The 11,508-nt window shown below is 45.0% G+C and overlaps 1 pseudogene across 1 annotated transcript; it reads right to left on the bottom strand.

The window, feature by feature from the left end:
* Nucleotides 1-3,386: 3,386 nt before the first annotated feature.
* On the bottom strand, nucleotides 3,387-11,279 carry LOC144602171 (dispanin subfamily A member 2b pseudogene; annotated as a pseudogene). Its single transcript, XR_013548422.1, has 3 exons — nucleotides 11,166-11,279; nucleotides 7,162-7,497; nucleotides 3,387-3,737 (listed from the first exon to the last, which is right to left on the bottom strand). The product of XR_013548422.1 is annotated as a dispanin subfamily A member 2b pseudogene (transcript).
* Nucleotides 11,280-11,508: the final 229 nt, after the last annotated feature.

The raw sequence follows: 11,508 nt of genomic DNA, 5'->3' as shown, positions 1-11,508 counted from the left end.
ACCTTCATGACTGTAAGACTGGGGCTGCTGTCCAGTATTGTGTGAATGAGAGGTAGTTCAAAATATTGTGGAGGGGAAGATTGATTATCGAGTGTGAAATATGTACAATAAAAATTGTAGTGACCATGCTTCCTGTTTGTATTTGGGCATTGTGGCAAAGTTCATGCCATCTCAACAACTGATCAAGAACAAGTGCCTCTAATATCAGTGCTTTATTATTCTGCTTCTCTCCATAACCTGTCAGTTCCTCATCATCCCAGACCCTCTCAAACCCTTTGACAATTATTATAGAAAAAATACCATGGTCTTGCCAGATCAAGACAAGTCTGAGTGAAAAGATGCATCTTACCAGAGTATTGGTTGTTGCAAAATTGGCCTAGTGGAGGAAGGAAAGGGTGGTAGTGGAGGGTTTTGCAACAACCAATACTCTGGTAAGATGCATCCTTTCACTCAGACTTGTCTTGATCTGGCAAGACCATGGCATCTTCAGATCGGAAACTATGACCAAACGTATGCTGCAGGGATTGGTGCCAGATCATTTGATGCTCATCATTTATATTATTGATTTGGATGAGAAGCTAGGCAGCATGATTGGTATGTTTGCAGATGACAGCAAAATTGGTGGTAAGGTGGACAGTAAAGAAGGTTGTACAAGAATATAGGAGGATCTATTTCAGCTGGGAAAGTGGGCCAAGAAATGGCAGATTAAGACACATAGAATGTGATGTGGGGCATGCACAGTGATTGGCAGGACCCTCGGGAGTGTTGTGGAGCACAATGACCTTGTGGAAAGTAGTGTTTTTACTCAGTTAGGCACAGACACAAAATAAAACAAAAAGCAAAAACAGGGATGTAATGCTGCGGCTCTAAGACGCTGGTCAGGCTGCATTTGGAATACTATGAGCAGATTTGGGTCCCATATCTGAGGAATGATGTGCTGGCTCTGGAGAGGGTCCAGATGAGGTTTGCAAGAATGATTCCAGGAATGTGGGTTAACCCATGATGAGCACTCGACGACACTGGGCCTCGACTTGCTGAAGTTTAGAAGGTTGAGGATGAAACTCATTGAAACTTGCAGAATAATGAAAGGCATAGATAGAGTGGATGTGGAAAGAATGTTTCCACTGGTGGGAGAGTCTAGGACAGTGATCATAAAATTAAAGGGCACTCTTTTAGAAAGGAGGCAAGGAGCAACTTCTTTAGTCATAGGGTAGTTAATCTGTGGAACTCATTTCCACAGAGGGATGTGGAGGCCTAGTCAGTGGATATTTTTTAGGCAGAAATAGACAAATTCTTGATGAGAACAGATGTTAAAGGGAGAAGGCAGAAAAATTGGATTAGGAGGCAGAGTTCAGCCATGATTGAATGGCAGAGTTGACTCAATGGGCTGGATGGCCTAATTCTACTGCTATAACTTGTGAATCTGTGAAATGCTGCTCGTAGATCAGCGGTGAGTCTATCAAACAAGTTGGTTTATTAAAGGCCTTATCCTATGCATATCCTTATCAATGTGAGGAGACTCAAACTGCTTCAACAAGCCAGAGTATTTTTTATATCCTCAAGACACAATGGTTACTTGTGGAGTTGAAATAAATCATTAATCAATGTGTCTGTAACTTTCCATCTTTGTCATTTCCCAGAGTTAACTTTAACCTTGCATTTCTTACTTTGAAAATCTCTCTCCCATATATCTAACAAAGAAATACCATAGATGTCAAGGAAATGTCTGAAGAAGGGTCTCGACCCAAAACGTCACCCATTCCTTCTCTCCAGAGATGCTGCCCGTCCCGCTGTGTTACTCCAGTATTTGTGTCTACCATAGATGTCAATGTCCCTGCAGGGCAAATTGATTCTATTCACTAAATGGGGTCCCCTCATTAAAGAGATGGTCCAGTAACCTTTGGGGGACTTGCCTGCTAAACACTGATAAAGAGCAGCTGTAAACTCAAGATTGCATCAGATAAGAAGCTAGACAGACCTACGAAGGACTATTTCCCCCTCCATAGATGAGAAAGGATTTGGGGAGGGAGCAGTCTATGCAGAAGGTGGAAGTGCGGGGTGGAGATGGGAAGATGTGACTGGTGGTGGGATCACGGTGGATGTATTTGTAAGGTCGGAAGATGATATGTTGGATGTGGATGCTGGTGGGGTGAAGGGTGAGGACCAGGTAATTTCTATCCTTGTTCTGCCTGGGGAAGAGGGGGCGAATGCATAACTACAGGACACAAAGGAAACGTAGGTGAGGGATCCACCTGTGACAGCCACGGCAAACCACGTTTACTAAAGAACGAGGATACCTTGGGATGTTGCATACAAAAGCAGGGAGGTATGTTCCAATTTTATAAAACTGGTTAGACCTCAGTTGTGTGCAGCTCTGGTACAGAGGGGTACTGGGACGGCAGACTACAGGAAATTATTCCCCATATCAGAGATGGAAAAAAGTTAGGAGACTAAAGGGTGATGGGTAAATGCTTTAGAGGAATGTGAGGGGATGTTTTCCACTCAGAGAGCGGTACCAGAAAAGCATTGGCAGGCTGAGAGGCAGAAGCAAAGTTGATAACAGCTTTTAAGAAATCAAGACAAACGAGCGAATTGTCTCAGCATAGCTTATGGTCCAAGGGCTGGAAGATGGGGTTAGTGTGGATGGGCGCTTGCTTGTCAACATGAAGTGATGGGTCGAATGGCATGTCTTCTGTGCCCTATGTGGTTATGAGACAGATGATTCCATTCTAACGTGGTGTAAACAGGATCAATTGGAAGGGAGTGGATGAGCGAGGTCTGGTGTATACGATATTGGACATAAGGAAGTGAGTCATAATCTGCAGAGACAAACGATCGAGGCATGCTCAAGGGGACTGGCTTTCTTTGGCCAGTATGGGCACAAGGGCTGAAGGGCAGCAGAGTAGTGAATGTCTGTGATTGTATGAGATATTGTGACCCCAGTCACATGCCATTCAATGTCGGCCTCCCTTGCCAAGGTTTCAACTTGTGCGTGAATGAAAGCAACTTGATGGGCCCAATGGCCTAATTCTACTATTCCTTATGTCCAGTGAGACAATGCAGGGAATTCCTTGGCTGCTGTTTGGCTCAAATGTGTGTCTCGCTCCACTCAATATCTCTGTCCAGTTTATAAACTGAGCAGACTCCATGATTTATTTTTGTTATGTGTACCAAGGTACAGTGAAAAGCTTCTGTCTGCCACGTTAGCAGAAGCCTGGAATGTCATTAAAATGCTATAATTGACATGTTAGCCATCTCACCAGGGAGCATGGAAACAGGGTGGAAGTAATTTACCAGAACTCATTCTACACAAGAACCTAACTTTTTATACAGAATACAGAAATCCTACATGAATGAATATTCCAAAAATTCGTTTTTAATGGCACAAAATGTGAGTGTTTTATTGAATAACTGCCTCTCAGCAACACCAATGTCTAAGCATCAAGATTACAGACAGAAGGAAGAGAGGGACACAGCTCCTCGACACCATGAACATCTCCATCACAAAGGCATCCCCACCATGGGCAATGTGAATGTCTCTTCACTCTACAAGCAATTGTGAAGCTCCTGCTGCTGTTCTTGGACGATCACAATTGAAATACTCCAACAAACAGCAACACGATTAAGATTACGAAGGTGGGAATGCTCAGCGCGGTGGCTGCAACATTGAATGACCGCGCTGTTGACCCATAATGGAGACCTCCTTCTACATCACCCAGGGCTTTTCGATCTCGAGACTAAAAGAAAACAATTGTAAATAGTCACTGCAAGATTTGGAAATCCAGGCATAGGTGGTTACAACGGAGATATTTATGTTCCAATCAACATCACGTTCAATTTTTGTTGCTTATCAAATGCCTACTCTCTGCTGTAATTTTCACTACAGTACAAGTTACAGCTAAATTCTGGTCACACCATCAAAAATTGAAGCAATAGTTGTCTGTAATTCTAAACCAAAGACAAAATTATCCAAATTAATTGTGATCATTTGAAATAATATAATAACTTTCATTGCCTTCTGCACATTCACAATTCAACATAAGAATGCTCTTAAACAGGAGGAAACCCACTGTTCAACATGGAGGCAGCTGAATACTGAGAGATTCTTTGCTGTCACCACTCTCTCAGGTATTGTGTTCAAGATTCCAACCCCAAAATGGATGAAAGCATTTTACAAAGTCACAGTCGGAGAATCGTACAACATGGAAACAGGTGCTTCGGCATAATCTGTCCATGGTGCCTAGTTTGCTCCATCTAAGCTAGTCCCATTTGCCTGGATTTGGACCATATCTCTCTGAACATTTGCTATCCATGTACCAATCCAAATATCTTTTAAATGTTCTTATTGCACCTACCTCAACTACTTTCTTTGGCAACACGTTCCATGTTTCTACCACCTTCTGTATGAAAAAGTTGCCCCTCTTGTTCCTATGCATATGGGTTGAAGTTTCCCCTTCTCGCCTTAAACCATGCCCTCCAGTTTTTGATTCTCCTAACCTGCAAAAAATACTGAATTATTTGCCCTACCTACTCCTCACATCATTTTATACACCCCTATAAGATCACTTCTTAGCTTCCAGCACTCCAAGGAATAATGTCCTAGACTGCCCAACAACTCTACAAATTCTCAGGACCCCCAGTCCTGGCTACATTCTTATAAATCTTCTCTGCACTTTATCAAGATTAATGTCATTTTTTCTGACAGCAGGGTGACCAAAATTGAACAAATTAAATAAAAATTGCAATAATAAACATTATTCAGAATAAAAAATATATACAAAACAAAAACTGTGCAAAAACCCCTCAGACACTCAGCTTCTAACATTCAATACGGTCGCATCTATCTTTAAGCAAAACATCCTTGCCACCATAGAGCCCCCTGAGGTGATAGATTGAACACAATACTCCAAGCACGACTTGCCAATGTGCAGGTCCTACACGGTAGGCAAGTCCAGAAGTTTGTTCCATGGCATCCATGGAGAGTTGATAAATTGGATCTAAAATTGGCCTGGTCATAGAAAGCAGATAGTAGTGATAGAGGAGTGTATAAAACTGCAGAAAAATAGTAATGCTTCTCAAGGATCTGTGCTGGGGCCTCTGTTATTTGCCAAATACATTAAATGATTTGGATGATAATGATTAGATAGCAGATAACAAGAAAATTGATGGAGTTGTGCACAGGCGAGGATGGACGGTGATCAGTTGCAAATTTGGCCAGGATAATGGCAGATGGAGTTTAATCGAGGCAAGGGCAAGTTGCTGCATGCAGTAAATGATGGGACCTGAAAGAACATTGATGTATAGAGAGACTAAGTCCAAACGTCCCTGAAAGGGGCAACACAAGATAAGGTGGTAAAGAGAGCAGAAGGCGTACTTCCTTTAACCAGTCGCTACACTGCAGGGAGAATGTGGAGGTTTTGAAGAGAGTACTAAAGTGATTTACCAGGATATTGATTGGATTGGAGAGTATTTGCGACAAGGAGAAATTGGACAAACTTGGAGCGTCAGAGGCTGAGTGGCAACCTGGGAGAAGTATATAAAATGATGACTGGCATAGATAGAGGCATGGTCTGAATATTTTTCCCAGGGGGGGGGGAAATGTCAAATACTAGAGGGCAAAGCTTTATGTGACCTTTAAGCTTTAAGAGGAGAGTGTCAAGGAGTTGTGTGAGCAAGTCTTTTCTTACAGAGAGTGGTGGGTGCCTGGGAAGCGTTACAGGGGAGGTGTGGTGGAAGTCGATTGCATTACAACACTGAAGAGACAATAACAGGCAGGGGATGGGGGGGATGTGGATATGTGTGGCAGATGGGGTCGGTTTGATTAGTACCATGACAGACACAAAGTGCTGGGGTAACTCAGGGGGTCAAGCAGCATCTCTGGAGAAAAGGAATAAACATAGAAACACAGAAAATAGGTGCAGGAGTAGGCCATGCGGCCCTTTGAGCTAGTACCACCATTCAATATGATCATGGCTGATCATCAAAATCAGTACCCCGTTCCTGCTTTCTCCCCATATCCCTTGATTCCTTTAGCACAAAGAGCTATATCTAACTCTCTCTTAAAAACATCCAGTGAATCGGCCTCCACTGTCTTCTGTGGCAGAGAATTCCATAGATTCACAACCCTCTTGGTGCAAACGCTTTTCCTCATCTCAATCCTAAATGGCCTACCCCTTATTCTTAAACTGTGACCCCTGGTTCTGGACTCCTCCAACATGGGGAACATTTTTTCCTGCATATAGCCTGTCCAAACCCTTAAGAATTTTATATGTTTCTATTAGATCCCCCCTCATCCTTCTAAATTCCAGTGAATATAAGCCCAGTCGACCTTTGGTGATGTTTCGGGTGGAGACCCTTCTTCAGACCTTTGGTCGGTGCTGTATATCGCTACAAACTATCCATGTTATACATAATCGGAGTTGTTTCCTGCATATCTTCAATTAACTCTAGCCTTTATAAAGCATGTTTAAGCTGCAGAAAGACGTACAGGTATGTAGGTTAATTGGCTGGGTAAATGTAAAAATTGTCCCTAGTGGGTGTAGGATAGTGTTAATGTGCGGGGATCGCTGGGCGGCACGGACTTGGAGGGCCGAAAAGGCCTGTTTCCGGCTGTATATATATGATATGATATGATATGAAAGAGTATAGTCAGGAGTAGGTCGTCACATCACGCGGAGGGGGGATTGCACAAGGTCGAGTTTTTCTTTGGAGGATGAGGACAGACCAGCCTGTTCAGCATGGCAAATTGGGCCGAATGGCCCAATGACTCTATGATCGAGGAGTACAACATTCTGAGCCGTAGGAAACAAGGCAAAGTTGTTTCAAGTCAGGAGAAAGGGGGAAAGGCTGAGAAGGGATCCAAGGTAGGATTTGTCACCCGAGGTAGGGGTCTGAGTCCGGTCCTTCGTTGCCCGAGGATGGGGGGAGACTGGCACTGTGCCGAGGCTGGGAAATGGGATGAGTGGAGGCGGGCACTGGTTGCTCGGCATGAGCAAGGTGGGCCGAAGGGCCAGTTTCTGTGTTGGATGATCTCGGCCACCTTCCACACTCACTTACCCCCCCCCTCCCTTGCCTTGGGCTCCCTCTTCTTCAGTCCCCACTCCCTCCCCCCTCACCAGGTCCCTCCCCTCCCCCGGGTCTCGACCCCCACCCCGCACTCACTTTGACCGAGTAGATGGTGGCGATCAAGCCCAGGCAGCAGCAGTTCATGTAGGACAGGCTGACGAGGGACCAGGGCAGGTGGTCGCGGACCGGGGCAGCCAGAGCCGGCACTACGGCCGGCACCGGCTGCTCCTCCTTCAGCTCCTTGTAGGCGAAGGAGCGGGGATTCATGCACACTGACTCGGCTCCGCTCTCCATGTCTCTGAGCTCGGCCGCCGAGAGCTCGCAGTCTATGGGCGGAGCTGCAGCCAGAGATATTCCCGGGACCAAGATATTCCCGGAACCAAGATACTCCCGGAGCCAAACCCTTGTTGCAACAGTGACCTTAATTCTGCACTAAGATGGAGAGTAACATGATTAATTCAGAGACTAGAGTCCTGAACTTAAAGAAAGGAGACTTTGATGGTATGAGACGGGAATTGGCCAGGATAGACTGGCAAATTATACTAAAGGGTTGACGGTGGAGATGCAATGGCAAAGATGTAAGGATCGCATGGATGAATTACAACAATTGTTCATCCCTGTCTGGCGAACAAATAAAACAGGGATTCATTCACAAAATGCTGGAGTAACTCAGCAGGTCAGGCAGCATTTCAGGAGAGAAGGAATGGGTGACGTTTCGGGTCGAGACCCTTCTTCAGAAGGCGGCTCAACCGTGGCTAACGAGGGAAGTTAAGGATAGTACAAGGAAGAGGCATATAAATTGGCCAGGGGAAGCAGCAAACCGGAGGACAGGGAGAAATTTAGAATTCAACAGAGGAGGACAAAGTGGTTAATTAAGAGGGGGGGGGGGGGGAAACAGAGAATGAAAGAAAGCTTGCGGGGAATATAAAAACTGACTGTAAAAGCTTATTTAGGTATGTGAAGAGGAAAAGATTAGTGAAGACAAATGTGGGTCCCTTACAGTCAGAAATAGGTGAATTTATGATGGGAGACAATGAAATGGCAGACCAGTTAAACGAGTTCTAACTTCACTGAGGAAGACACAAACAATCTCCCAAAAATTCAAGGGGACCGATGATCTAATGGAAAGTAGGAACTGAAGGGAATCCACATTAGTCAGGAAATGGTGTCAGGTAAACAGTTGGGACTGAGGGCAGATAAATCCCCAGGGCCTGATGGTCTGCATCCCAGAGTACTCGAGCAAGTGGCCCTAGAACTCGTGGATGCATTGGTGATAATTTTCCAATGTTCTATAGACTCTCGATCAGTTCCTGTGGACTGGAGGGAAGCTAATGTAACCCCACTTTTTAAAGAAAGGAGGGAGCGAAAAAACGGGGAATTATAGACCAGTTAGCCTTACATCGGTAGTGGGGAAGATGCTGGAGTTGATTATTAAAGATGTAATAGCAGCGCATTTGGAAAGCAGTGTCAGGATCAGTCAAAGTCAGCATGGATTTGTGAAGGGAAAATCATGCTTGACTATTCTTCTGGAATGTTTTGAGAATGTAACAAGTAAAATGCCAGGGAGAGCCAGTGGATGTGGTGTATCTGGACTTTCCAAAAGCCTTTGACAAGGTTTCACACAAAAGATTAGTGTGCAAAATTAGAGCACATGGTATTGGGGGTAGGGTATTGATATGGATAGAGAACTGGTTGGCAGACAGTTTGCAAAGAGTAGGAATTTTCAGAATGGCAGGCAGCGACTAGTGGGGTGCCAGTGCTGGGACTCCAGTTATTTACAATATATATTAACGATTTAGACGAGGGAATTAAATGTAACATCTCCAAGTTTGTGGATGACATAAAGCTGGGTGGCAGTGTGAGCTGCGAGGAGGATGCTATGAAGCTGCAGGGTGACTTGGATAGATTGGGTTAGTGGGCAGATGAATGGCAGATGTAGTATAATGTTAATAAATGTGAGGTCATCCACTTTGGTGGCAAGAACAGGAAGGCAGATTATTATTTGATTGGTGTCAGATTATGAAAAGGGGTGGTGCAATGAGACCTGGGTGTCCTTGTAAATGAGTCACTGAAAGTAAGCATGCAAGTACAGCAGACAATGAAGAAAGCTAATGGCATGTTTGCCTTCATTGCGAGAGGATTTGAGTTTAGGAGCAAGGAGGTCCTACCACAGTTGTGCAAGGCCCTGGTGAGACCACAGCTGGAGTATTGTGTGCAGTTTTGGTCTCCTAATTTGAGAAAGGACATTCTTGCTATTGAGGGAGTGCAGCATAGGTTCACCAGGTTAATTCCCAGGTGGAGGGACTGATATATGAAAGAATGGGTCAACTGGGCTTGTATTCACTGGAATTTAGGATGAGGGGATCTTATAGAAACATATACATTTCTTAACAGATTGGACAGGCTAGATGCAGGATAAATGTTCCCCGTGTTGGGGGAGTCCAGAACCAGGGATCACAGTTTAAGAATAAGGAGTTGGCCATTTAGGACTGAGATGAGGAAACACTTTTTCACCCAGAGAGTTGTGAATCTGTGGAATTCTCTGCCACAGAAGGCAGTGGAGGCCAATTCAGTGAATGTTTCCAGGAGAAAGTTAGATTTAGCTCTTAGGGCTAACAGAATCAAGGGATATAGGGGAAAAAGCATAAATGGGGTTCTGATTTTGGATGATCAGCCATGATCATATTGATTGGCGGTGCTTGCTCGAAGGGCCAAATGACCTACTCCTGCACCTATTTTCTATGTTTCTATGTTTCTGTTTCAATGTTTCTGTGTTTCTATATATTTCTGTGCCAAAATACTCTGGACCCAGTGTGCCCCTGGGAATAATTCCATGTCAGTGTCAGTCAGAGTCATATAGAATGGACAAGCTCATCTCTGCCAACCAAGATGCTCTACCGAAGCTCTACCCATTTGGCCCATATCCCTCTAAACCCTTCCTCTCCATGTACCTGTCCAAGTGTTTTTCAAACGCTGTTATAGTACCTGCCTCAACTCCCTTCTCATGCAGCTCATTCTATACACCCACCACCCTCTGTGTGAAAATGTTGCCCCTCAGGTTCCTACTAAATCTTTACCCTGTCACCCTAAACATGTCCTCTTGTCTAGTTTATTTTTATCACGTGTACCTAGGTACAATGAAAGGCTTTTGTTTCTGTGCAATCCAGTCAAAAATACTAAACATGAATACAATCAAGCCTTTCAAAGTGCACAGACAAAGAATAAAGGGTACAACACTTAGTGCAAAGATATAACAATGAAATCCAATAAAATCAGATTAAAGAAAGTTCAAAGGTCTCTAATGAAGTAGATGGGAGGTCTGGATCACAGTCTATCTGATGAGAAGACCTTTCAGTTGGGGAAAGAAATCTGTACCTGAATCTGGAGGTATGTGTTTTCACACTTCTGTATCTCCTGGCTGGTGGGAGAGGGGGGAAGATGGAGTGATTAGGGTGAGCCTGGTTCTTGATTATGCTGGTGGCCTTGCTGAGGCTGTGAAGTGTAGATGAAGTTGATGAAAGGGAGAGGTTGGTTTGTGTGATGGTTTGGGCTAAGCCCACAATTCTCCGCAATTTCTTGTGGTCTTGGATGGAGATATTCCCAAACCAGGGTGTGATGCATCCCGATAAGATGCTTTCTACAGCACATCTGTAGAAGTTGGTGAAAGTTGTTGTGGGTATCATATCATCATATCATATATATACAGCCGGAAACAGGCCTTTTCGGCCCTCCAAGTCCGTGCCGCCCAGTGATCCCCGTACATTAACACTATCCTACACCCACTAGGGACAATTTTTACATTTACCCAGCCAATTAACCTACATACCTGTACGTCTTTGGAGTATGCCTAACTTCCTAAGCCTTCTGAGGAAGTGGAGGTGTTGGTGTACTTTCTTGGCCATAACTTTGATGTAGCTGGTTAAGAACAAATTGCTGGTGATGTTTATTCGTAGGAACTTGAAGCTTTCGACCTTCTCTACTTTGGCACCGCAAATTTAGACTTGGGTGTGTGTACCATTTCGCTTCCTAAAGTCGATCACAATCTCCTTTGTCTTACTGACCCATGCCGGGTCCCCATTGTCTTCCCTTCCCCCTTTCACGCTTATCGACTGCTGATCGATTGCGAGGCCCCACTGCCACAGCGGCTCACGCTGCCAAGGGGGCCCACCGTCGCCTACGTCGAGGCTTCCGCTGCCGCCTGCCAAGGCTCCCATCGCTGCCGGCGTTGATGCTCCTTCGGCCCAGACAGACCTTGGCTTCTCTGCAGTCCCCTGGGAGGCCTGTGGGGCGAGTCGGGCCTACCCGGGCATGGTTGTTGGGCGGATCGGGCCTGTGTGGCTCCCCGGGACACTCCCGCCGCGCGCGCGCATAGCAATCTGTGGACTGAGTGCTGGCAAGTGTGGAATTAAGGTATTTGATGTCCAACATGCCAGCGATGGGCCA

The sequence above is a fragment of the Rhinoraja longicauda genome, chromosome 18 (assembly GCF_053455715.1).
Source record: "Rhinoraja longicauda isolate Sanriku21f chromosome 18, sRhiLon1.1, whole genome shotgun sequence".
Taxonomy (NCBI): domain Eukaryota; kingdom Metazoa; phylum Chordata; class Chondrichthyes; order Rajiformes; family Arhynchobatidae; genus Rhinoraja; species Rhinoraja longicauda.
This window is presented reverse-complemented; position numbering and strand designations above follow the sequence as displayed.